The sequence below is a fragment of the Anomaloglossus baeobatrachus genome, chromosome 12, assembly GCF_048569485.1.
Source record: "Anomaloglossus baeobatrachus isolate aAnoBae1 chromosome 12, aAnoBae1.hap1, whole genome shotgun sequence".
In the NCBI taxonomy this organism is placed as follows: Eukaryota; Metazoa; Chordata; class Amphibia; order Anura; family Aromobatidae; genus Anomaloglossus; species Anomaloglossus baeobatrachus.
The window spans coordinates 42,507,567-42,533,067 of record NC_134364.1 but is presented as its reverse complement, the minus strand read 5'-3'; the positions used below and the strand labels follow the sequence as shown (position 1 = coordinate 42,533,067).

At 44.4% G+C, this 25,501-nt stretch overlaps 1 protein-coding gene across 1 annotated transcript in view; it reads right to left on the bottom strand.

Annotated features, from left to right (window-relative positions):
- The window catches only part of MIDEAS (mitotic deacetylase associated SANT domain protein), a 143,322-nt gene extending 119,478 nt beyond the window's left edge, over positions 1–23,844 (bottom strand). The window contains exon 1 of the mRNA XM_075330262.1: positions 23,559–23,844. The gene's annotated coding sequence lies outside the window, so the exon portion shown is untranslated. The remainder of the gene's footprint in view (positions 1–23,558) is intronic.
- Between the last annotated feature and the right edge of the window lie 1,657 nt (positions 23,845–25,501).

The window sequence follows — 25,501 nt, the reverse complement described above, 5'->3', positions numbered from 1 at the left end:
AGTATTATATATATATTAGCAAGGAAACAATATAAATTGTTTAGTTTTACTTTTTTTTTTATTCTTTTATATATTGATATTAGTAAAAAAAAACCAACTATATATACACACATACATACCTGTACTTTGTTTTTTTGTCTAATTATAGTATATAAAATATTTTATTATTAATATATAAAATAATTATTTTTTTAATTTTTTATTCTTTTATATATTAGCTAAAAAAAAAAAAAGCTAAATAAACACACACCTGTATTTGGATTTTTTTTCTAATATTAGCATATAAAATAATTTATTAATATATAAAATGAATTGTTAATTTTTTTATATATTAATATCAGACAAAAAAATATATATGTAAAAATAACATTTTTATATATATATAATTAATATAAAATATATTATAAATTACAATATAAATATATATTATATATAATATAATCTATACACAAATACAATTTAAGCTATATTAGTAGGGAGAAAATAGCAATAATTTTATTTTGAATTACCTATTCATATATATTTATCTTTTATATTTTTTTTTATTATTTTATATATGAATATTAGACATAAAAATGAGAAAATATAATATTACATTTTATTTTCTTATTTTTTGTTCGTTTAATAAATACTTGTAATAAATACTTAAATTCCCTATAATATACCAAATCTGGACATCTTCTCTTTACGTTCCCCTGTGCTACTTACTGGAAATGTAAGAATAACCTGTCACCTGGACATGCGCATTCTCCTTATGAATACACAGGTTGCCATCCAATTCAAGTTTCAGACTGTGACATTCATATAGAATAGTAATTATCAGTTCATAGATTTCCATGCGGCATAACAGAGGAACCGCATAACAGAAGTTGTATGAAGATGCTCCAGAATTATTTTAGAGAGCTAAGAGATACTTTTACTGGTGGATTCATGACAAGTTGCTACTATCTAATAAAAAAAATAGAATAATTTGCAAGATACAGTATACAGGACTAGAAGATTTAACATTTCTTCAGTAATTTGCGTAGTTATATCTGATGAACCAAATGTGAAATTATGGGATGTAAAATCAAATATAATGGGACAGTGCCCAGATTGAAAGCCTATAAGATAAAACAGTACAAAAAAACGGAAATATGGCTGAATACTGTATATTACACAAATCCTAATGTCAAGGCAAAAAAAAATGTACAATTACTGTTCAGAATTTCCCTTTAGAACACATTGCTAATCATCATGCTGTGGTACTCGTAGTGAGCAGTTGGTGCTCGGGTGAGTGCGACTCGAGTACTCAAGTATAACAGAAGTCAATGGGGAACTCTAGCATTTTTCCGGAAAATCTTCCAGAAAATTGTTCAAGTGCCCCATTGACTTCCATTATACTCAGTAATTGAGTCGAGCCTGTCAGAGCGTGCGACTACTCATGTTAAGTACTGATTCACTACTTATTACCTTTATTTTTATGTGTGGAAAAGTTGATACCCCCCATCAATGGGATAGAGTACAACTTGTTGATTGCTGGGGGTAAAGCCTTTGGGACCCTCACAATTCACAGATTGGGGCTCTGCAGTCCTGTCTTTAATGCATTGGAGATGTGCATGATTGGCCTTCGCTCTATTCATTGTCTATGGGATAATAGCCTAATGCCGTACTTGGCAGTCCCATAGACAATGAATGGAGTGGAGTTTGAGCATGAATCCTCATTTCTATGTGGTCTACTTTGGAAGGAGCGAGCTCTGGAAGAAGTCTGTCATGTTGTGTGCAGCAGTGGTGTTTGCTGCACTGAAACCACTTTGCATGTCTTATTTCCCCTGTTTGTCCTCCTTCCCTTGTGTTTCTGTATTGTAGTGGCGAGTCTAGTGATCTTATCGCCCTGCTCACTAGCCAGGGTGAGTGGAGGGCTAGCTGAGGGCCTAAGGTATCCAGATCAGTGACGGTTTGCTAGAACCTATATAGTGACGCTAGGGAGCTCAGGAGTCAGATGGAGGTGAGTTCAGGAGGTGTCTCCTCACCCCTCTCCCTCGCGGGAGAGACCTCCGTTATAACGTGACTTCTGTGTGTTGTAACATTTTCTGGGGGTTTACCAGGTACTAGGAAAACCCTACTAGTCATGTGCGTAACAGGAGACTAGACTCTGGCAACATCTTTCTACTCAAACCACGAGTATGTAGCGCCCCTGAAAGCCTCAGGGCACAACAAGGAACTGCATCCTCTAGGGGAAGCAGGACCTACCCCCTGGGACCTGGAGTACCAGTGCCTTTTCCAACCAACACACATCTAAATCCTAGATCTCCTCTCCACACTGGGCATGAAGGGATAACCATGTAAGGGGATGGTCGCCATGGGAACGAGTCCCTGGGAATAGCCAGCCTGGTGGGAGGGGTCAGTCAGCCAGTGGCAGTCAGAGAAGTCGGGAGCACACAGGAGAGGTGTGCTGATGTGCCTGAGCTGGGTCCATATAACTGTGTCCCCGGGGGCACAGAAGAGAGGTCGCCAGGACGGGTAACAAGATACCGCTGGGACCGGAGCATGCACGGGGCACAGGGCCCTAGGTCAAACGTCAAGTTTCAAACTGTTTGATAAATACCTGCACGGTGAGGACACCTTCACGGACTTCATCGAACCAAATAATTTGGGGCATCAGCAGTAAACTAGGATTGGAGTTCGGACACTTACCTCCCCGCAGGGTCCGTACTACCCGCCGTAAGGAGAAGGAGACTGTACCCCAAAAGGGACAGTCGGGGTTCCCAAACGCTCCACACTACGGGGATTCAATCTACAGAGAGTGCCAGGGATAGAGAAACCTGGGTCACTACATTGGCACTGATACTCCTGGGACTGGAACCAGCAAGCCGAGGGTCCATGTGAGTAGAGACTGTTAAAGTTAACCTGGTGTGGTCGCCATCATTATACACCATACATCTCCCAGGCACAGCCCTACCTGCGGAGGGCCTACCACCATAGCTGCCACTATCACCATCCCTGGGAGTACCCACATTCAGCAGCGGCGGTTCTCCATTCTTAACCGCAACCCGCAAGTGGCATCAAGAACATTAACGCTATTATCCCCATTAACTTTATTATCCCCTTTTATTAAGCGTCCCCAGGGCACGGGACCTGGCAACGGCCACCAGAGTGACATCCCCGTTTGTAACCGCCCGGGATCGAGTACCCCCTTCCCTGGGCGACACGAGTACTCGGCTGAACCAAGTGCCCATGTGTATGAGGGATTCTGGAGAGATATAGAGTTCTTCCCAACATTTCTTGTCAGATGTGTCTTTAGCTCATTTCTTTCTATATCCCAAAAATGGATTTCCTAGTGACTGATGAAAATACTCTCAGCTTTAATAAGAAACTGTCTTCGGAGGAATTCTAAAACCATTCTAATTATAATCTATAATTTGGTTCTCTAATTAATTACACAGATAATTCTCAGGGTGGATTATTAAAGCACTAATTTTGTCATTTACAAAATCCTATTCTCCAAAGGTGTGGCCTACATTGCAACGAATAAAAGCCCTAATAGTGCGAATTCCCGTCTCGATGAGCTGTCGTGTGGGCGTTCAGCTTTAACGTTAAAGTCACTACCTATTTTGTAATCGTAAGGGATGTATATGGTGATTATATACACTATACCCCTATATATACCAAAGGGTGATGCACAATGTTCTTCTTCCACAGATCCAAATAAAGTGAAAAATCAATGTGAATTCTGCAGAAACAAAAGAAATATGGAACAGATTTTTCTTTGCTGAAAATGTATTTAAGCAAATCAAATGTTTCCGGTACGTGTGAGGTCCATTATCACACATGCTGCAGACACAAACACGTACACCCATTAAAATCAATGGGTTTGCGCACACATCCGTGTTTTCACATGGACCGCGCGTCCGCGTGCTCCACACAGCTGGCAGCATGGGTGTTACATGGACAGCACACTGATGTGATCGATGTGACATCAGTGTGACATGTACTGGAGAAAACACAGGTGACATTAAAATAAATTGTTATCCTTACCTGTCTCCGGTGCTGCTGTCTCTGCCTTTGCTGTTACTTCCAGGTCCACTCATTATGCTCATGAATATTCACTGCACTCAGCGCGGGAGTAACCGCAGCACGGGAGACATGTAAATATACAAGTTCATGCTGTCTGTGTGCTATCCGGATGTCACACGGATAACACAGGGACAGCACATGTAGAACACATGCACACATACGCACCTTCACCACGGACTGTGCAAAAAGTTAGTGTTTTGCACGGACGTGTGAAGGAGGCCTTAGGCCGTCTGCGTGCAGTGCCTTTTAGATGATTTTTTTTATTGTTGCAGATTTGGACAGCATGGACGCTTAGGACTTATTCACACGAGTGTACAAATCGGATGAGTGCAATTGTGTTGCCTATGTGTGGCGCCCCTGAGGCTTCCGTCGCCACAGGAACATTGCACCTCAGCCAGAGGTGTGATGTCCCATCCTGGGTAAGGAAGGGGGTAAACGCCGGTCCACAGGCAAATTTACACTACACCCATTGTTAGGCACACACAGGGACCAGGGACAGTGGCAGCAACCCCCCCAGGCTACATGCTGGGGGGCCGTAAGACCCATCCCTGCTCCCATAGGGTAGGGCTTAGCAACTGGGAAGGTGGGATGAGCCAGCAGAAGGTAGAGCAGATGCAGGAAGGTCAAGTTTCAGTTTGAAGACAGAGTGTGAGGTGAGAGGAGTTGAAGTAAGGAGGAGAGCTGAGAGGAGAAGAGAAGTGCTCTAGTCAGGAGCAAGAAGGAGAAAGTGACGCTTCCTGGTGGAGACCCTGGGACCCAGCTAGGTCCAGGTGACACCACAACCGAGAAATACAGAAGGGATTCCAGGGCCACTGAACTGCTTTCAAGCACAGGGCCTGTTCCACAGAAAGATCAGGTGGAGGGATCAAGCTGCAGACAGGGGACGGTCCCTAGAAACTGGAGGAAGAGAAGTCAATTCCAAAAGTAAAAACCGAGGCCCCAGGTGGTTGCAAGCGCCCAGTGCCACAGCCCACAGCAGAACCTCTGGGAAGAGGGTGAAGTTCCAGCTAGGCTAGCCCCTTATCCAGATGCTGTAGTGGAGGCCAAGCCAGGTTCATTCAGCAAAGGCAAGGCTTAGAAGACAGCTGAAGAGAGGAACACAATAGAAGGATGCACAGGCTTTTATTCCCAGATCTACCCGGGATCAGCGGAAGTCCCTGACAGGGGGTTCCAGCAGTCCAAAGGCATCAGTGCACTACGAACCAGGAATTGTGAGTAAACAACTTGAAACTGCACGCTTGGTGTTGCCTCTGTTATTTCATCTGCACTGCACCATCTACAACACCCTCATAGACTCTTACGAGCACCAACTGTTGCCCTGGGGTCCAGCTCCACCTGTGGGGAGCAGGACCATCCAAGCTTCCAAGCGGCAGCTTAATAGCCGCAAACCACAGGTGGCGTCACGAATATAAACTTTAATAATCACCCCCAACACAGCAGCCATATTAATTGACTCCCGCCAGGGTCACGGAGTCGGGCCCCGCCACCACTGACGACCCCCGGACTAGTGCGGCCCAGCACTGGGTGTCCCATAGCCCTGGGGTGGGCGAGTCACAGGGTTATGGGGTACTCTGTCCCGGGCGGTGTATAACTGGGAAATGTCACTTAGTGGCCGTTGCCCGGTCCCGTGCTCTGGGTGCTTTTTGAAAAAGGGGTATATTTACAAGGGAATTCAATAAGAGATTATCATGTAACGCCACTTGCGGGTTGCGGCTATGTGGATGGAGCTGCCACTGCACAGTTCTCACTACTGGGGCTGGTGTTGGTGGCAGCCTGGATGTTAAGCCCTCCGCAAGCAGGGCCAGGCCCCAGAGGATAGGTGATGCAGATGGGTGTTGAAAGAAGGTAGGCCACATAAGGGGTTGCAGTGTAACTGATTCCTTTACTCACAGTAAGCTGGAAACTGGTGACCCGAAGCTGGCTGGTATCAACCGCAGGTCCCCTTAGTCCCAGTGCCGGTTTAGTGACCTGGTGGCTTCTTTCCCCTGCACCCGTCTTTGGTTGCTGGGTCCCCGTGGCTTGGAGCGGCTGGGGGTCCCCTCCTGGTAGTCTCTTAACGGTAGTCCGTATGACGGTAGCGTGAACCCTGTGGTGTCGGAGTCTCTGGTCCTGTCCCCAGTTCTCCTGATGCTACTGTGTCTCGAACTTCAAGGTCTGTGAGGTCCTTGATGGTCCCCTCACTGTGCAGATTTTATCAGGTCTGCCTGGAGCGTTTGCCTGACCTAGGATTCTGTACCCCGTTGGTGCGTGGTTCTGGGAGTACTCCACTGGCAACTAACCGCCTGGGCCCTCAGGTCACTGTTCACTTCTGTTCTTCCTCTGTCACCGACTCACTCTGACTACTGTCTGACTGTCCACTGTCTGCCCCTCCCACCCGGTTGTCTAGTGGACTGGATTGGTTCCACCTCTAGGCGGCCATCAATTGGTCCAACTCTAGCCTGGTACCATTCTATGGGGTAAATTGGGGAAAAACAGGGATTTTCTGGAATGCTTGTGTTGTTACCGACACTGGTCTTCTGGGTCCCTAGGGGGTAGGCCCTGCATCCTGGTGGGGATACAGTACCTTGTAGCTCCCTGATTCAGGGGTTCAGCGGCGCTACACAATCCCATTTAAAAAAAAGGAGCAGTGTTATTGTGTGTGGCGGTGCAGATCCTCAGCTTTATTCTCAGCTGTATTCCGCATGCTGCAACGTGACTTCGAAATCAGTACAGTGCAAAAAAAAAAAACAAACAAAACTGAGCCATAGTATGACCCTCAATTTTTAGGGATACATTACAATTCTGTAAGATGGGAAAAGATGAGAATGGGGCTGATTTTTATACTCATGTGACCCCGGCCATAGACACATCCATGATAAAACCGGATCTGTGTGTCCAACCCGGGAGACTGAGCACTTCCAGCTCTCATCCAGTTTACAGAACAGACTCTGCCATTAAAGCTTATAGGGATCCGTATAAAATGGAAGAAATACAAAAGAAAGATTTTATACTCCAAAGCTCCATGTAAATTTCATCTGTTTTTAACTGATATCTTGTCAGAGCCAATGGACAAAAAAAATATGATATATAGATGCAACTAACACGGCCTGTGAGGAGCAGAGGAATGCAGACTACTCGGCCACATGAACATGTCGAGTATTTAGTGAAATATTTACCTCAGTATTTGTAAGCCAAAATGAGGAGAGGAGCAGACAGAAGAAAAGTATTACCCATGTGAAAACGTTGAGTATTTGGTGAGGTTTTTACCTCAAAATTTGTAAGACAAAAGTAGGAGTGGGTAAAAAATCCAGAAATGGTGCTGTGTTTCTATTAGGCTGCTTTTACACATCTGGTTTTAGCAGTGCAGCTAAATCCGGCTCTAAAACCTATGCAACGGATGCGGCGAAAAAAACGCATCCTTTGCACAAGTTTTTTGCCGGTTGCGGCACGCTACTGAGCATGCACAGTGCAATAAAAACGCATGCGGCGGTCGGATGTGGTTTTTGCCGCATCGTGCCGCATCCGGCATCCATAGGCATGCATTGGAAAAAGCGCCGCATCGGCAGGATGCGGCGCGATGCGTTTTTTTTTGCCGGACAAAAAAACGTGCCAGGCAACGTTCCATCCGCCCACTGCATGGGCTAAATATGCCGCATCCGGCAAAAACCGGACCGAACGCAAGGCCATGCGGCACAATCCGGCACTAATGAAAGTCTATGCGGAAAAAACGCAACCGGCGGCAAAAAAACGGTTGCGTTTTTTCTTCAAAGAGCCGGATTGTGCCGCACAGCAAAAATCGGATGTGTGAAAGCAGCCTTAGGCCCTGAGCGCACTTACCGGTTTTTGCCACAGATTTCCTGCGGATTTGCTACATGTTTCGCTGCAGAAAATGTTCATAACATCTCTGCATTGAATCACCAGCAAAACCTATGGAAAAAAAAAAATGTTGTGCGTACTATGCGGAATTTGACAGCTGCATGTTTTGCTGCGGGATTCCCGCAGCAAAAACAATTGCATGTCACTTCTTTTCCACACATCGCTTTTCGGATTTCACTCCATTAACTGCCATGTAATCGTGAAATCCCGCAGGGAATAACGCAGGCAGCAAATTCTGTGCGGTTCATTGCGTTTTCCTGCGTTATTCCCTTTGGTATTTCGCAGTTTACCTGCGGTAATGTACATCGCTTGCCTGCGGTTTGCAGGGAAGTGATGTCATTATGACAGGAAGAGGAAGCGGAGCAGAGAGTAAACACACACACACACATCACAGACACACACAGACACAGACATATAGAATACACATAGAAAGCAAACGGAAATATAGAAAACAAAACACATGGGCTCCGCTGTATTTTTACCTTCCAGCCGAGGTAAACACACAGCGGCGGCCCGGTATTCTCAGGCTGTGGAGGGCGAGGGGCAGGGTTAATGTCCCCCGCCTCCCTCCCACCTTCCGCAGCCGAGAATATCAGCCGCAGCTGCCCCGGGACTGGCGCATGCATTATGCGACAGTCCCGGAGTGTCCCCGACTCCTCTTGTTGCCGTGATGCAGTGGCAATCAAGGTAATGTAAGGAGTTAATGGCAGCGGATCACCGCCACTAAGTCCAGGCTTGATCATGGCAGCGTCTATGAGACAGCTGACATGATCAACCAGTAAGTAAAGTGAAAAAACACACACACAGAAAAATCCTTTATTTTAAATAAAACACAAAAAAGCCCCTGGTTCACCCGTTTATTAACCCCCCGAAACACACCGCGTAATCCACGTCCTGCGATGCTTGCATCCAGCCGCGACTAACACACAGCGCTGAATACAGCCTCGTAACGAGCCTGCAGAGGTAACCACAGGGCATTTCCCACGGCCGGTAATGTGAACACACATTACCGCTCGGGAGAAATGCAGCGTGTGCTCACAGGGACGCTATCTATCTATCTATCTATCTATCCTTCTATCTATCCCTCTGTCTGTCTATCTATCTATTCTTCTGTCTATTTCTCTATCTCAGAATGAAATTACTTTTTTTTTTTTCAATGTGCTTTATTGCATTGAATGCAATAAAGCACATGTACCAACCCGCACGCGGCAAAACCACGAACAATACTGCGGTAAAACCGCGGCAAACCGCATGCGGTTTTCGGGTGCGGATTGCCGCGGTTTTTTACCGCGGGTACAGTAATCTTTCAATGCCTGCGGAATTTTCTTGAGAAAATTCCATTTTCCAGTGCGCACATAGCCTTATACTTTCCCTTTGATTGTTCCACTTCTGGTTTGGCTACAAATACTGAGGTAAAATCCTCACCAAATCCTCTTATGCACGTGGCCTTATAAATACTGAGGTAAAAACATCACCAAATCCTCTTATGCACGTGGCCTTATAAATACCGAGGTAAAAACCTCACCAAATACTCTTATGCTTATGGCCTTACAGATTCTGAGGTAAAAATCTCACCTAACACTCATATGCATGTGGTTGTGCAGATACTGAGGTTATATACAGTGTGTCCACCCATATCCAGTCCACCGCCATTAACTTGAGAACGGCGGCAGCTATAGGCATAGAAGTGGTGTTTAGGTATAGTAAAGTAGTCATGTGCTACGCAATGAAACCACCTATAGCGCCACCTGGTGGAAAACAACGGAGTTAGCATTTTTATCTTGAAAAAGGAACGATATAGAGAAAAAAAGTGAAATACAAAGTTGTAGGGCATCATCAATTCAATACGAATCGACACCTTGCATACAGAAATGCTATGATTAGAACATGTAAAACTCACAAGGCTGCGGACGTGAAGCGATACCTCATGGAGACCTTCCTACAAGTCATTGGGTATGGTGGCTGTGTGGAGTGGCCTCCACGCTCACCTGACCTGACCCCATTGTACTTCTTTCTGTGACGTTACATCAAACAGCAGGTGTATGCGACCTCTCCACCAACATTGCAGGACCTACGACGATGTATCACAGATGCTTGTGCAAACATGTCACTTACCATATTGCACAATGTGCAGCAAGATACAGTATGCTGTGCAGAGTCCAGATGTGCATTGCAGCTGACGGGGGCCACTATGAGCATCAAAGTTAAATGAGCGCCCTATGAGTGACAAACATTCAATGTTTGGGGGGGGGGGGGGTCATGGGTTTCATATCATAGCATTTCGGTATCAAATTGTCGATTTGTATTGAATTGATGATGCCCTGCAACTTTGTAATTCACTTTTGTTTTCTATCTCATTCTGTTTTCGAGATAAAAATGCTAACTCCGTTGTTATCCACCAGGTAGCGCTATAGTTGGTTTCATTGCGTAGCGCATGGCTACTTTACTATACCTAGACACCACTTCTATGCCTATAGCTGCCGCCTTTCTCAAGTTAATGGCGGTGGACAGGATATGGGTGGACACACTGTATACTCACCAAATACTCAACATGTGCAAGTTTCTATTATACTTTTCCTCTGATTGTTCCACTCCTGGTTTTGACAAACCCTGAGGTAAAAAACAAAACCCTCACCAAATACCGAACGTGTGAGTGTGGTTTTGTCTTGGATGGCGACACTCTCACAGATGTGTGGATGAACCTTAGGCTATATGCGCAAGCTGCAGTTTTGTTGTTGCAAAATCTGCACCCAATCTGCATCCAAAACTGCACCTTGTCACAGAGAGCCTGGAAATGTCAAATAAAATGCTTGTTATAATGGTGCGTTTTTTGGTGCATTTTTGTCAATTCTGATTTCATGTGTTTGTCAGTATAGAAAGCGTGACAAAACTGCGATAAAAAAGCAAGAAGTGAACATGCTGCATTTTTTATTGTCAGAACTTTGTGACATAAACTGCAGACAAAAAACTGCAATGTGCGCTCAGCAAATCTGAATTCTCATACACTTTGCTGGGAAGTCAGATGTTATGATCCGGAACCATGGAAGATCACAATAGATAATTGGCAAAAAAGGTTACAAGAGCATCGGCAACTAATCTGGCCGCCATACCCTTACTAACCAGCAACACTAGAAGTAGCTGAGGGGTGAACTAACATCCTATGCACCGCGGACCCAGCCGGAGAACTAGCTATCCTAAATGGAAAAAAACATTAATAACTCTCTGCCTCAGAAATGGACCGCAAAGGTATAGCAAGCCCCCCACATTCAAAGACTACGGTGATATAGGAAAACACAATACACAGATGGATGATAGGATTAGCAAAGGTGAGGCCCCATTGACTAAATAGGAACGCATAGGAAAGGGGCTGATGGTGGCCAGAGAAAAACCCTAAAAAAATCATCCAAATACCTGATAGTACAAAAAGCCCTCAGATCGCACGATCTGAACTCCGTCCTATATCAGATGCTCTTGTCAAACCAATGAACATAAAACAGGAACAATTACAAATACAAGAAGCAACAAACACATGGACTTATAGGAGCAAAACTCCAAACATAGCTGCAGGGAGCTTCCCAGCTAATCAACAGAGAGGGAAGATTTCGGCATGCAAATAAACTGACAATAACCACAGAAAATTACAAACCTAGATAAGAACAAAAGAACAAAACAACGTTAGAAAGAACCAAGCACTTATCTGGGGTAGATGTGGTCTGGAGCAAGATGAGAAGGCTGGAAAACCAAGGAACAAATGACGACCGGCTCAGCCTGCCAGCAGACCAAGGTTTAAATATGCAGAGAGTTAGCAATGGAAACGCCCATTGCTCCAGCACACCTGATCTCTGTCCAAACCATTCCTGGCCACAAGAGGGAGCCTCACAGTAGCAAAAACATGCCTGACATTCACAACAGTCAGATGTCAGAATTGTTGACAACAAAACTGCAACAAAAACTGCAGCGTGTGCATATAGCCTGCCGTTTCACATGACCAAGATTCATTATCCGAGTAAGAAGCTTTACTTAGGGGACCCTTAGGGGACCGCTTAGGTTTGGTTCACGCTGGCATTCAGCTTTTTGGTTTGTCAACAGACGTAAGGGTGAATCTAGTCTTAAATATAAAACATAAAAAAAATATATATAAAATAATATTAAATTACACCAGATGGTAAAAATGACAAAGCTCAGAACTGCACCCACTACTTTAATGCAGAGCAATTAAAAATTGATCAATTATTTGTAATGATTTTCCAGAAGGACGTCTTCAGGTTCCTGAAACAATTATCTGAGTTGGACTATTTTTACCATGAACACTCAGTTGCTTCATCCTTGGCGATGACACACAAACATAACTATAAACTAAAGGGAACACGACAAGAGATAGTAGGTCAAAGGACAGAGAACTTGGCAATCGTCCCATGGGCTGGGCTGTGCGCCGAACTATTTACAATGCAAATCAGCAAGAGTGTCCTGCAAAAGCAACGTTACACAATAACCACAGACTACATACACCAAGACGAATGTCATGCGGCCCTAACGCTGCACCACTGTTTGCGTTTATCTAAGGAAGACTAACAATTGCTTTTTGAAGTATAACTAATGATGAGTGGGCACTACCATGCCCGGGTGCTTATAAAAGTACAGCGCACCCGAGCATGGTAGCGGTCGATCATCACTAGTTACGAGTACCGAGCATGGTAGTGCCCACTCAAAGTTTTATCTGCCCAATTGGACCATTGAGGACTGGAGTGAGGTAATCTTCTCGGATAAGTCTAATTTTTAGCTTTGCCTAACACTTGGTGGTCTAAAAGTTAGATGGAGACCTGGAGAGACGTACAAGCCAGTGTCTTGCACCCACTGTGAAATTTGGTGGAGGATCGGTGATGATCTGGGGATGCTTCAGCAAGGCTGGAATTGGGTAGATTAAACTTTGCGAAGGACGTATGAATCAAGCTGCATACAAGGTTATCCAGGAAAAACAGGTGCTCCCTTCTGCTCAAGCAATGTTCCCCAACTCTGAGGACTGGTTTTTCAAGCAGGACAATGCGCCATGCCACACAGCTAGGTCAATGTGTCTATGAAGGACCACCACATCAAAACCCTGTCATGGGCAGCTCAATCTCCAGACCTGAACCCCATTGAAAATCTCTGGAATGTAATCACGAGGAAGATGGATAGACAAAAGCCATCAAATAACAAAGAACTGCTTAAAAGTTTGCACCAGGAATGGCATAAGGTCACCCAAAAGCAGTGTGACACTGGTGGAAAGCAGCCAAGACGCATGAAAGCTGGGATTAAAAATCATGGTTATTCCAGAAAATATTGATTTCTGAACTCTTCCTGAGTTAAAACATTATTAGTATTGTTGTTTCTAAATGATTATGAACTTGTTTTCTTTGCATTCTTTGAGGTCTGAAAGCAATGCATTATTTTGTTATTTTACCATTTCTCATTTTCAGAAAATAAATACAAAATTTATTGCTTGGAAATTCGGAGACGTTGTCAGTAGTTTATAGAATAGAAGAATGTACATTTCACTCAAAAATATACCTATAAAAGAGAAAAATCAGAAAAAACTGAAAATGTTGCAGTGGTCTCTTAATTTTTGATAGAGCTGCAATTATATATATATATATATATATATATATATATATATATATATATATATATATATATATATATATATATATATATATATATATATATATATATATAGTAGTATTACATCTAGCACTATATTGCTTTCTTGTCTGCTGTCACATGTACAGTTATAAAATTAGAAGCTGGAGGCTTTTATAGATGGATATACATATATGCCGATACAATGGTTGTGGAGGTGCGGTGGATGGAGGTGGGGTGTGGATTACTACATGGCATATTTCTACTAAAGGCACACCCTAATGAAACAGGCTGAGCACACCCATGTAACTTCAGGATATCAAAATGATTAGCAAACAACATTTTGCTAATGAATTGGCTCCCGTACATATACCAAATCCAGTACTGCCTTATACAAGAACATCAGCATGGTGGCGAGTCCGGGGCCATACCATTTCAATAAAATCTGTTAGAGATTAAAACCATGCCCCTAGTGTGAACAAAGCCTTCGTGAAATCACTGACCACTCACATATCCTATCCGTGTGCTCAACCGTGAATTTTGACAGACCCATAGAGGTAATTTTCAAGCTCAAAATGCTTTAGTAAGACACCGGCTGTATTTTTGTTTAAAGCTTTTTTTTTTTTATGACTTTGTGGTTACCTATTTCGGCAGCATTATCACCAACACTTTTTTAATTTTTAAAATAGTTTGTTCAAAAAAGAATCTTCCAATAGAATGGTCAGGTCACTTCTTTGGAACAATTATCTTCTTTCAAAGTGTGAAGTGGTTAAAATAAGTGACAAAGGACTTTAGACATGCACATAAAGTCAATTTTACATTTCAGTGCATGTGTTAATTCATTTTAAGATTTGTTAAATGATTTTTCAAGCCAGTTATGGATCCTACCCCCTTAAAAAAGACATCAAGTGCACAAATCCTGAGCAGTGATGAACGGGCACTACCATGCTCAAGTGCTCTGTACTCGTAATGAGCAGTCAGATCCTTGTGTACTGACTGAGTATAATCTAAGTCAATGGGAAACTCGAGTATTTTTCTGGATCTTCCGGAAAAATGCTCGAGTGCCCTATTAAGTTCCATTATACTCGGGACATCAGTCGCTCAGATCCGAGTGTTTGACTGTTCGATACGAGTACCGAGCACCCGAGCATGGTAGTGCCCGCTCATCACTAGTTATGAGTACTGAGCACCCGAGCACGGTAGTGCCCGCTCATCACTGGTTACGAGTACAGAGCACCCGAGCATGGTAGTGCCCGCTCATCACTAGTTATAAGTACAGAGCACCCGAGCATGGTAGTGCCCGCTCATCACTAGTTACGAGTACAGAGCACCCGAGCATGGTAGTGCCCGCTCATCACTAGTTACAAGTACAGAGCACCCGAGCATGGTAGTGCCCGCTCATCACTAGTTACGAGTACAGAGCACCCGAGCATGGTAGTGCCCGCTCATCACTAGTTACAAGTACAGAGCACCCGAGCATGGTAGTGCCCGCTCATCATTAGTTACGAGTACAGAGCACCCGAGCATGGTAGTGTCCGCTCATCACTAGTTATGAGCACTGAGTACCTGAGCATGGTAGTGCCCGCTCATCACTAGTTATGAGCACTGAGTACCTGAGCATGGTAGTGCCTGCTCATCACTAGTTAGGAGTACTGAGAGCCAGAGCATGGTAGTGTCCGTTCATCACTAGTTACGAGTACTGAGCAGGGGCGTAACGACCACGGTCGCAGAGGTCGCCACTGCGACCGGGCCCGCAGGGTTATAGGGGCCCGGAAGCCGCTCTGCAGAGCTGGCTGCCGGACCCCTATGTGTAGTGCCGCTGTGTAGTGGCCGACTGCGCGACTGTTATCGGGCCGGCCTGTGAGTCAGGGGGGGCCCAGTGTAAGCAGGGGGGGCCCTGATCTGGAGAGGCCCACCAGGCGTTCCTGACCTGCAGCAGAGCAGAAGCGCTTCTACACGGCAGACGGAATCTATCCCTACCAGGACCTGCGATGATGTCACGCCCATGTGACTGTGTGGGAGAAGACACAGGATTGCCGGGCAGAGAACAGGAGAAGATACTTTGGACACATGACTGGTAATGAGAAAAGAGGGAACATGAGGGGGAAGGGGTGCAGGGTGAGTGGGGTATGAGGGCTGCAGACTGTGACAGAAGCATGTGAAGGGGTGCAGAGTGTTTGAGAAGGGTAAGTTAGGGTACAGGCAGGGTGAGATATGTGGGGCAGGGTGTGTGCTATGGGGTGCAGGCTGTATGGGGAGCAGGGTGTGTGACATATGGGGGCAGGGGCATAACTACCTCGGTCGCAGGGGTCGGAAGGAGAAGAGAGGTACTTGTTTTTTTATTTTGCTGGCTGCATGACACATGGAGGTCCTGGGGAAGCTGGCTGCATGACACATATAGGCCCGGGGGAAGCTGGCTGCATGACACAGAGGCCCTGGGGGGCCTGGCTGCATGACACCTGGGGGGGCTGGCTGCATGACACATGGAGGCCCTGGGGGGCCTGGCTGCATGACACCTGGTGGGGCTGGCTGCATGACACATGGAGGCCCTGGTGGGACTGGCTGCATGACACCTGGTGGGGCTGGCTGCATGACACATGGAGGCCCTGGTGGGACTGGCTGCATGACACCTGGTGGGGCTGGCTGCATGACACATGGAGGCCCTGGTGGGACTGGCTGCATGATACATGGAGGTCTATGGGACTGCATAATAAACATGAAGGACACCTTATTCATGGACTATAGGGGTGCATTATACATGGAGCAGTATGGGGCTGCATAATACAAAATGAATGACACCTTATACATGGAATATAGGGGTGTATTATACATGGAGGAGTATGGGGCTGCATAATACAATATGATGATTCATGGGGCTGCATTATAATACATATAGGACTATGAAGGCTACATTATAATATATGGAGGATTATGGAGACTACCTTACACATGGTCTGTGGGGGTGCATTATAAAACATGGAGGACTATAGGAAATGCATTATAATACATGGAGGACTATGGAAGTGTATTATAATATATGAAGGGTTATGTGGGACCCTACTATTTGGAAGGCTATGTAGGGGCCATTATAGTATTTGGAGAGCTATATACGAGGGGGGACAAAGATACAAGCAGGGGATGGGAATGTTTTGTGCTGAGGGAAAAAGGCTCTTTCCCTCAGCACCCAGCTTTCTCATGCTCTGCTGTACATCTCTCAGCACCCAGCTTTCCCATGCTCTGATATGGGAAAGCTGAGTGCTGAGAGAAAGATGTATGACGGAGCATGGGAAAGCTGGGTGTCGTGGACAAGATGGATATCAGATCATGGGAAAGCTGGGTGCTGATAGAGGGATTTTAGATCATGGGAAACCTGGGTGCTGAGGTAAGAGCCAAGTGTCAGCATCATTATCCCGTACCCTAAGTGTCAGTGTACATGGAAGGGGACCCCGGTCCGAATTTTGCACCAGGGCCCATCAAACTCTAGTTATGCCACTGATACTGAGCATGGTAGTGCCCGCTCATCACTAGTTATGAGCACTGAGTACCCGAGCATGGTAGTGCCCGCTCATCACTAGTTATGAGCACTGAGAACCTGAGCACCCGAGCATGGTAGTGCCCGCTCATCACTAGTTACGAGTACAGAGCACCCGAGCATGGTAGTGCCCGCTCATCACTAGTTACGAGTACAGAGCACCCGAGCATGGTAGTGTCCGCTCATCACTAGTTATGAGCACTGAGTACCTGAGCATGGTAGTGCCTGCTCATCACTAGTTATGAGTACCAAGCATGGTAGTGCCCGCTCATCACTAGTTACGAGTACAGAGCACCCGAGCATGGTAGTGCCCGCTCATCACTAGTTACGAGTACCGAGCATGGTAGTGCCCGCTCATCACTAGTTACGAGTACAGAGCACCCGAGCATGGTAGTGCCCGCTCATCACTAGTTATGAGCACTGAGTACCTGAGCATGGTAGTGCCTGCTCATCACTAGTTATGAGTACCAAGCATGGTAGTGCCCGCTCATCACTAGTTACGAGTACAGAGCACCCGAGCATGGTAGTGCCCGCTCATCACTAGTTACGAGTACTGAGCACCCGAGCATGGTAGTGCCCGCTCATCATTAGTTACGAGTACAGAGCACCCGAGCATGGTAGTGTCCGCTCATCACTAGTTAGGAGTATAGAGCACCCGAGCATGGTAGTGCCCGCTCATCACTAGTTACAAGTACAGAGCACCCGAGCATGGTAGTGTCCGCTCATCACTAGTTAGGAGTATAGAGCACCCGATCATGGTAGTGCCCGCTCATCACTAGTTACGAGTACCGAGCATGGTAGTGCCCGCTCATCACTAGTTACGAGTACAGAGCACCCGAGCATGGTAGTGCCCGCTCATCACTAGTTATGAGCAATGAGAACCTGAGCACCCAAGCATGGTAGTGCCCGCTCATCACTAGTTACGAGTACAGAGCACCCGAGCATGGTAGTGCCCGCTCATCACTAGTTCCGAGTACTGAGCACCCGAGCATGGTAGTGCCCGCTCATCACTAGTTACGAGTACAGAGCACCCGAGCATGGTAGTGCCCGCTCATCACTAGTTATGAGCACTGAGTACCTGAGCATGGTAGTGCCCGCTCATCACTAGTTACGAGTACAGAGCACCTGAGCATGGTAGTGCCCGCTCATCACTAGTTATGAGTACCAAGCATGGTAGTGCCCGCTCATCACTAGTTAGGAGTACTGAGAGCCCGAGCATGGTAGTGCCCGCTCATCACTAGTTACGAGTACAGAGCACCCGAGCATGGTAGTGCCCGCTCATCACTAGTTACGAGTACTGAGCACCCGAGCATGGTAGTGCCCGCTCATCACTAGTTACGAGTACAGAGCACCCGAGCATGGTAGTGCCCGCTCATCACTAGTTATGAGCACTGAGTACCTGAGCATGGTAGTGCCCGCTCATCACTAGTTACGAGTACAGAGCACCCGAGCATGGTAGTGCCCGCTCATCACTAGTTACGAGTACTGAGCACCCGAGCATGGTAGTGCCCGCTCATCACTAGTTACGAGTACAGAGCACCCGAGCATGGTAGTGCCCGCTCATCACTAGTTATGAGCACTGAGTACCTGAGCATGGTAGTGCCCGCTCATCACTAGTTACGAGTACAGAGCACCCGAGCATGGTAGTGCCCGCTCATCACTAGTTATGAGTACCAAGCATGGTAGTGCCCGCTCATCACTAGTTACGAGTACTGAGCACCCGAGCATGGTAGTGCCCGCTCATCACTAGTTACGAGTACCGAGCACCCGAGCATGGTAGTGCCCGCTCATCACTAGTTAGGAGTACTGAGAGCCCGAGCATGGTAGTGTCCATTCATCAATAACCCTAAGGCCACTTTAACATTACATTATTTTGTTCATTATTTTCCATAAGTATTTGGAAGCCAAAATCAGAAGTTGGTCCAAAATACAGAAGAGGTGTAAATGCTTCTAGAGTATTTTTCTTTTCCCCTCTATTCCAAGCCTGGTTTTGACTTACAAAATACTGGTGTGTGAAAGCGATCCATGGCAGAGTTTAGCTAGACAAGGCATCTGTTGTCAGTCGTCAACATATGCAACATTATGCAACGAATAAGATTCTTGGCAGAAACCACAAAACCTATTTAAAAAAAAAATACATTTCATTCTCTAGACTTCATTACCAAGTCATATGGCTATTTCTTTGTACAGGTTCCTCCAACTCCGAAGAAAAAGTTTGGCAAAAGAATGTATGCAGGGGCGGACATATTATTGGTGCAGCCGCACAACTGCCTAAAGGGGGCTTTTACACACTACGATATCGTTAATGTTTGGTCGCCGGGGTCATGTTGTTAGTGACGCACATCCGGCGTCATTAACGATATTGCAGCGTGTGACACTTATGTGCGACCTTAAGCGACCTCAAAAATGGTGAAAATCGTTTACCATGGAGAGGTCGTCCCAAACTCAAAAAATCGGTAAGGGTTGTTTATCCAGGTGGTTCATCGCTCCTGCGGCAGCACACATCGCTATGTGTGACACCGCAAGAGCGAGGACCGTCTCCTTACCTGCCGCCGGCCCCAATGCGGAAGGAAGGAGGTGGGCGGGATGTTACTTCCCGCTCATCTCCGCCCCTCTGCTTTGATTGGCCGGCCGCTTAGTGACGTTGCGGTGATGCCGAACGTCCCACCCCCTTGAAGGAGGGATTGTTCGGCAGTCACAGCAATGACGACGACCAGGTAAGTATGTGTGACGCTGCCGTAGCGATAATGTTCGCTACGGCAGCGATCACAAACAATCGCATGCGCGACGGGAGCGGGTACTTACACGCTCGCTATCGCTACAAATTGCTAGCGATATCGCTACCATGTAAAGCCCCCTTAAGAGGTGAGGGGGATCACATCCACCCCCAAAGCAGGAGGAATTGTGCATTATGATTAGTTAATGGACTAAAAAGGGCCCAGATTTGGTTCTTGCACAGGGGCCTCTCCTGTCCTTGTCCCCCAGTGATTAGATGCATTATAGCTAGTGTTGAACGGATCCGAACTGTAAAAATCCGGATCCGTGCAGTTTCAGCGTCCCATCCGGGTCCGACCTGGACCCGGGAATCCGCCTGCACGATCCGGGTTCGGGGTTTTTTTTTATTTTCTCTCTCTCTCTTCCCTTTGGGCTGGATGATCAAATAACCACATTTTAGGCAAGTGAGTAATTTATTAGAGCTAGAAAAAAAAAACCTTATCTTTGTGTGTGGCTACAACATGGTATGGTACGAATCCGCACATCTTAGTTGTTATGGTAAAGGGGTTGTCTGGTCGCACCAAATTAATTGCATATCCATGTGTAGGTCAATATCAGATTGGTGGAGGGCCAACTAATATTACAATTCACTAAATTTATACCAATCACACCCAGCTCTGGCAAAACAGAGCTGGATCAAGCTTGCCAGAAAATGTCCCCAGAATTTCAGCCACAAAAGAGAAACAGAGAAGTACTGTACTCCAGAAAAAAAAGAGAGAGTGAGAAAAAGAGAGCGAGCAAAAGACATCTTTCTGTGAGATAAAACATTTCCCTGTTGGTTTTTAAAAAATGTTTTACCTCAAAGAAAGAATTGTCTGTGATCCCGTACTGTAATATCTGTATTATTTCTTACTTTCTCCCCGGCCCAGGAGATGTGGTGTGATCAGACTTTGTGCCTGTACGGTCAGACACAGCCATTACACAGTACATAGCAGGGACACATATAGAAGATTATCTCCGCACAGGGACATTTTTTTTATAAACACATCCAGTTGTGGAAATTATTATTATTCCAAGATTTATTGATTAAAATCAACCTTGTTTGTGAGGAAAACCCATTTGAGGCAGAATGCATCCTATCTTGTATGCAAAACAAAAAGAAAAAAAAAAAAGCACCAAGGGTTTGCAGAAGGAAAATGGGCCATAGAAAATAATAAGGTCTAAATTGTTTTGCCATCATATTCTGTTAAACACTGTCAACTATCTGATTGTTTCCCCAAGCGCAAGATCTCATTTGTTTTGGGTTTTTTTGCAGTTCTGGGTTTGTACCAATTTTTGTAATTGGCAAGCTGCAACATTTGTTACAAGAACATTTCTGTACTGCGGTGAAAGGGTATCACCCCCCCCCCCCCAAAAAAAATTGCTGCAAAAATAATAAGATAAAGTTTGAAATGAACCTGTATATACTTACAGGCTCCATACAGTAGGACTTCACAGTGGGAATTAAACAATTTGTATGTGTGAGCATTAAACTAAGGCATTTCCCAACTCCACAACACACATGTACATTACAAAAAAAAAAATGTATGCTTACAACTATAGTCAGAAAGTGCCACAGACGCCTCTGACATTGCTTATTTTTAAGTAATAATGGATTAGGATGGGATAAAAAAAATAAATAAATAAAAAAAAATATATTAATTATTATTATTATAATAAATTTATATTTATATATATATATATATATATATATATATATATATATATATATATATATATATATATATATATATATATATATATATATATATATATATATATATATACACACAAACACACACACACACACACACTCTCCTTGCCTCCTATATGTATAGGTAGATAGGTATGTACACACACACACACACACACACACACACACACACACACACAGCAGGTGGTCCTTTCCAAAATAAATTGTTTGCTGATCCTGCAGATGTTCCAATCTCCGAGCACTAATATCACATGTACAAACACTTTCACCATAGTCATCTACTTGTTGTTAGTTGCCCAACTTCATTACATTACAATTAATCGTGAGGGTTATGCTTCATACACACATCTATGTGTTGCAGTCGGTGCATCCTGGCCCTGCCACGGTCTCCTGATCCAACTCCACGGCTTAAAGGGACTTTGCCACCAGATTTTACTCCCCCATCTGAGAGCAGTATAATGTAGAGACAGAGACCCTGATTCCAGCGATATGTCACTTACTGAGCTGTTTGCTGTCATTTTGTTAAAATCACTGTTTTCTTTGCTGCAGATCTAGCAGTTATACAGAGCTCATGAACATGCTGGACTACCTGGAAGCACGCCAAGTAGTCCTGTAATGATAATCTACTGCTGATTAAACATAGATTTTATGAAAACTACACTAAGCGGCCCAGTAAGCGACACATGGCTGGAATCAGGGTCTCTGCCCCTACCTTATGCTGCTCTCAGCCTTGGTGGCAAAAACCTGGTGACAGATTCCCTTAATGAGGCTGTTCAGCTAGGGTCAGGAAATTCATGACCAACCCGTGTGTTTCTAACTCATACTGCAACACCAAATGTGTGACTACTCTGTTTTTTTTTTGTTTTGTTTTTTTTTTATCCCAAGCAGAATCAAACGTTCACCAAATTGTTCATGTTGAACTGGACCCACAATATAAATAGGTGTCATAAAACAGAATAAACTTTTTTTTTTTTTTTTTTTTTAATGTAGCCTCTCTGTTGCGGATGATATTAGCAATCAAAGTATTTAGCACCTAATGAGTTAATTTATTTTTTGTGACCAGGCGGGTGTTATCAGACAGCTTTCACTGGGGGCGTGGCCTTCTCCCTGTAAGAGTTGAGCAATCTTAAGCTATATATATATATATATATATATATATATATATATATATATATATATATATATATATATATATATATATATAATAACATATTATATATATATATATATATATATATATATATATATTTTTTTTTTATTATTTTTTTATTATTTATTTATTTAGGTGCCAAACCCTTTGATTGCTAATACTTTTATTTTACTCAGCAACCACTATTAAATTGTGCATGTGTCCTGTTCTACATGAGAAAGTTAGTGAATGTCCCTGTTTAATAGGCAACTTGACCCCTATGTGAATGGCCTTACCATAAAACCGGATTTATACACGAACCGGCCACAGGTCTCTAGATCCGAACTCAACAGCCTCTTTGACATATCTGGGGCGGTCACGTTTGAGTCCAAGCATTGTGATCCATACTTGGATTTCTAAATCGAACCTAAAGAAGTTGTCCAGGATCAGACAACTACGTCTGTTTTCTTCCCAAACAGTGCCACACCGGTCCACAGGCTGCGTGTGGTATTGCAGCTCAGCCTTTACTTTACAGAAGAGGCGCTCTAATACCAGGCGTAACCCATGTAAGAGTGTGGTGCATTTCATGTTAAGCAATTAAAGACATCTCCGCCTGGCAGTAAGTGCCATATTGGTTGCCTTTTTCCTGCATTTCCTTTTCTGTTTACTTAGAATGGCGGAACTTTTCTGCACAACTTCAATAACCTTTTGCCTTTTTGTGGTATAATATGTGATCACTGCAAGTATGCATGCGCACAATACTTATATGATAAAAGTACAGGTGGTGGGACAAGTCGTCATTTAGTGCTTATAATAACATCGATCCTATATATAATTTTTGGTGCTGCACAAGCATTAACAGAGAAGGAGTCAAAAATGTAGTAATAACGTAATACACAAACCTTTCTGAGACTTGCAAGTTCCAATGTCATCCTCATAGTGTATTAATTCTCCAGGCAGTAAAGTCTTGTCTGACCGGGCTGCCCTCCTGCACAGAGCGCTGCAGGCTCCGGACCAGCTGCCCCTGTCACTTGCACTGTGCAAAATCCACACGATATGAAGAAGCTCAAAACAACAATGTAACAAGCAAATCCCTTAAAAAACATGCAACTGGAAATCTTTGATCAGGCTCCTCAAGTAGTGCAAGACTGGGGCCCACACCCTGAGCGACTTCCAGCAGAGATCTCAGCAGCCAACAACTCCCAGTCCATAAAAAAAAACAACTTGTTTTCTGTCTTGTTTAACTCCATAGAGTCGTCACTTCCTTGTATTCGGTGCTCGCCTCCCCCTCCTCCTGTGCTAAAATGAAAGCACAGGAATCTGAGCTGCAGGCATTGCCCTGACTTGCATGGACCTTCTTAAAGGAGCCTTAGAAATCAGGACCCCTCTGTCACTGCTGTAGGGTGAATATGTTTGTAAAGAAATAAAATATCAAATAGTTCATTGCAAAGTTTAATTTTAGCGTAAAAAGTTAGACGGACTTAAATAAAAAAAAACAAACAAAAAACTAACTTGCAGACAGCTGTCCAGACGTCCAGACGAAATGCGCTGTGCAAGATACTGAAGTTGGTTTTTGCGGAATAAAAGTACAACTTCAGCCTCGAATAGGAAATTGGATGAATAAGGAACGAACTTCAGCCCCGAATAAGAAATTGGATGAATAAGGAACGAACTTCAGCCCCGAATAAGACATTGGATGAATAAAAAAACAGCTTCAGCCCCGAATAGGAAACTGGACAAATAAGAACCCAACTTCACCCGCGAATAAGAAACTGGACAAATAAAAACCCAATTTCATCCCCGAATAAGAAACTGGACAAATAAGAACCCAACTTCAGCCCCGAATAAGAAACTGGACAAATAAAAACCCAACTTCAGCCCCGAATAAGAAACTGGACAAATAAGAACGCAACTTCAGCCCCGAATAAGAAACTAGATGAATAAGAACCCAACTTCAGCCCCGAATAAGAAACTGGACAAATAAGAACCCCCTTCAGCCACAAATAAGAAAGTGGACAAATAAGAACCCAACTTCAGCCCCGAATAAGAAACTGGACAAATAAGAACCCAACTTCAGCCCCGAATAAGAAAGTGGACAAATAAGAACCCAACTTCAGCCCCGAATAAGAAACTGGACAAATAAGAACCCAACTTCAGCCCCGAATAAGAAACTGGACAAATAAGAACCCAACTTCAGCCGCGAATAAGAATCTGGACAAATAGGAACCCAACTTCAGCCCCGAATAAGAAACTAGATGAATAAGAACCCAACTTCAGCCCCGAATAAGAAACTGGACAAATAAGAACCCCCTTCAGCCACAAATAAGAAAGTGGACAAATAAGAACCCAACTTCAGCCCCGAATAAGAAACTGGACAAATAAGAACCCAACTTCAGCCCCGAATAAGAAACTGGACAAATAAGAACCCCCTTCAGCCACAAATAAGAAAGTGGACAAATAAGAACCCAACTTCAGCCCCGAATAAGAAACTGGACAAATAAGAACCCAACTTCAGCCCCGAATAAGAAAGTGGACAAATAAGAACCCAACTTCAGCCCCGAATAAGAAAGTGGACAAATAAGAACCCAACTTCAGCCCCGAATAAGAAAGTGGACAAATAAGAACCCAACTTCATCCCCGAATAAGAAATTGGACAAACAAGAACCCAACTTCAGCCCCGAATAATAAACTGGACAAATAAGAACCCAAATTCAGCCCCGAATAAGAAACTGGACAAATAAGAACCCAACTTCAGCCCCGAAAAAGAAACTGGCGAATAAGAACCCAACTTCAGCCCCGAAAAAGAAACTGGCGAATAAGAACCCAACTTCAGCCCCGAATAAGA